Source organism: Alexandromys fortis, unplaced genomic scaffold (assembly GCF_014885135.2).
Source record: "Alexandromys fortis isolate MF-2015 unplaced genomic scaffold, M_Fortis_MF-2015_v1.1 scaffold_93, whole genome shotgun sequence".
Classification (NCBI taxonomy): Eukaryota; Metazoa; Chordata; class Mammalia; order Rodentia; family Cricetidae; genus Alexandromys; species Alexandromys fortis.
Window position 1 is genome coordinate 3,104,644 of NW_026067970.1, and position 3,284 is coordinate 3,107,927.

Genomic DNA, 3,284 nt, shown 5'->3' on the forward strand with positions numbered 1-3,284 from the left:
GTGGTTGAGAGCACTGACTCTTCTTCCAGAGGTCCTGAGTTCAAATCCCAGCACCCACATGGTGGCTCACAGCCATCTATGATGGGCTCTGACGCCCTCTTCTGGCCTGCATGTATACATGCAGAGCACTCACACATAAAAAATATATAAATAAATAAAAATTCAAAAAAGCAGAACACAGGCAGGGTGGAATGGCAGATGACGTTAATCCTGACACACAGAAGGTAGAGGCAGATAGATCTCTGTGAGTTTGAAGCCAGCCTAGTCTGCACAGTGAGTTCCAAGACAGCCAGGCATAGAAAAGAGGACCTTTCCCAAGAAAACCAAGAAAAAAAAAGTGTAACACAGAGCCTGGTACATCCTCAACATTGTTGTAAGAATAAGTTCATAGTATGCCTCTCTGGGTCTTTTTATTCTGTCTGTGTGGCATCTCTTTAAGGCTATATGACCAAACAAGTATGCTGTTTAAAGATTTAAAAGCAGGATAACCTCAGATTTAAAGACAGAGTGACCAAACCATCAACTGGACACAGGGCCAGGATTTTCTCTCTCTCTCTCTCTCTCTCTCTCTCTCTCTCTCTCTCTCTCTCTCTCTTTCTCTCTCTCTCGACAGGGTTTCACTGTGTAGCTTTGAAGCTTGTCCTGAACTCTCTCTGTAGACCTCAAACTCACAGAGATCCTCCTGACTCTGTCTCCCAAGTGCTGGGATTAAAGGTGTGCGCCACCACTGCCTGGCATTTGTTTTGTTTTGTTTTGTTTTGTTTTTCAAGACAGAGTTTCTCTGCATACCCTTGACTGTTCTGGAACTAGCTCTGTAGACCAGGCTAGACTCGAACTCATAGAGATCTGCCTGCTTCTGCCTCTGCCTCCTGAGTGCTGGGATTAAAGGCGAGCGCCACCACCATCCTGCTCTTTATTCATCCTTCTCTGTATTCTTGTGTCTTGATAGGTACCGACAGAACACTGAATGAGAGGCACTGTTTTCCTCCCTCCCTAAGGGCAGGGCATGGTGAGAAAGTGCTTTGAGAGCTGAGCTGCACTGCGCATCCTCAAGGCCTCTGCCTTTACTTCCAACCTGATGTTTTGTAAACACCTGGATCCCTGTGACTTGGGAACAGATTGTGAGTCTCTTCCATCTCTGCACAGAGGGGGTCTTCTATGAGGCTCAGTGGGTTTGCTTTCTGGGCTTGTCCATGTTCTAGCCTGGGACAAGACTCAGACATCAAGCATTTCACACTGAAAGGGCCTCGTCTTTGAAATCTGACCTGATTCCACCAGCTACCCCCCCACCTCCCCAGAACGTCCATTTCATTTTCCTGAGTCTTCCTCCTGATGGTCACCCTGTCAGACCCTCGCTCTGACACATGTCATCATCTTCTTAGCCTTTGTTTTCTATGGGGACAAGGTCAAGGGACAGTGATGCTAGCAAAGCCCTGAAGCTTGATGGGAGCAATTAGCTCACATGTGCCACAGACAGGAGCACGCACTATTTATGGCACCCAGAAGTGAGAAAATGTCCCCTGCCATGGGTATCACGTAACTCTCACGGCTCTGGCAGGGTTTGGCTGTGAAACACGAAGCCTCTGAAACACGTCGGCGTTAAGTGTGCACCGAATATTCAATCCAGACATGTCCTGCTCAGGCTATTCTGGGGCTCATAAACCTTTCATCAGAATCGGGGTGAAATGCTTGGCCTTATTTGTAAGTCCCATATTTCTTAAGACCTTGGGGGCTTATTTAGTATTCCCAGAGAAGGTCACAAGGTTTTTTTTTAGGGGTCCTGGTTTAGTGGAACGGATGACTTTAAGGCAGGGGATGCTTTTGTGACTTTCTAGAAACAAGAACCACGCTCTTGTGTATGTCACGCCCCTCTGTTCCACTTCTTCTTCCAAACTGCTTCTCCTGAAACAGCCAGGACATAACTCCCTCCTATGGCTGGCTGCATAGAGCCCTTAAGTTTTCTAATAAGAATGCTGAATCCCCACCCCTGTCACATTCCCTAATTCCATGCATTATATTCAAATGGAATATTTCCTTGTATAGTTTGGGATGAATCCCATTGCCCCTCCTCGGTTTGACCTTTTTTCTTTTTTTCTTATTAAAAATGGACTTTTTTTCCTCACACAATATATCCTGATTATGGTTTCTCCTCCCTCTGCTTCTCCCAGTTATTCCCCACCCCCTTCCCATCCAGAGCCACCCCTTTCTGCCTCTCATTAGAAACAAAACAGCCTTCTAAGAGATTATAAAATATATTACAATATAATGAAACAAAAACTAACACACCAGGGCCCAGACGGCAGTGGCACACGTCTTTAGTCCCAGCACCCTGGAGGCAGAGGCAGGTGGATCTCTGAGTTCAAGGCCAGAGCAGGACAGGCTGCACTTAGAAAACCTGCCTTGAAAAATAAAACAAACAAAAACCCAGTTGTCTGTAAGGCAGCCCCAGCCACAATCTGGAATTCAGGGCAGGAACACTGATTAGAATAAATACCTAATTAATTTGTCTGCTAGTTGTTGGATAATCCATAGATGGCAGCTGTGATCCCCTACAGGACACTACTCTGGGAGTCAGACTGGGACACCAGAGTCACAGGTAGTTACTTCAGGAAAGCTTTGTAAAATCTGGAGCCTCAGTCTGTTTATCAGCAAAGTAGAATTAATCCCCATCTTGTAGGACTCTATGAAGATTCAAGGGAAAAAAAACATGTAAAATGCCTAGCAAAGTCTGCACACCACAGAGAAGCCTTGGCAGTTACTGTTGGTCAGCAGCGAGCCAAGCTGCGAGTTCTCCCTTCCAGTGGAGAGAATGGCCACATTCTGAGAAGATCTCCCCAGGCCAGAGATGCCTGGTGTGTCAGAGGCGGTGACTATCTGGGTGCCAAAGCCCAGTCTCCCCCAAGTCAGTGACGGCACCGCCAAGGGAGGGACTTTCTGGGAAGGATGTTGCAGGACGTGGAGTCAGCGAGTAACAGGCATGACAGGGCCACACGGTCTCACCATCTCTCGAAAGTCACCAGAGACAGAGCATCGGGACAAGGCCCTGCGGTTATAAGTGTGAGGCTGTTGAGTAAAGGGAACAGCTTTTCTGCTTTGTAAATGAAGCCCATATGACACGTGGTGACAAGAACCCAAGAGAGCATCTGGCTTTGGAACCTCTGGAGGCTGGGCATATTTGAAGAGAGGATGGGACAGTCTCTGTCCCGGAGTATTCATCAGAAGTCAGCTCTTTGAGACTGATTTGGGTCTAGGGTGGGTCACTTAAGGACAGACCTGGGTACAAT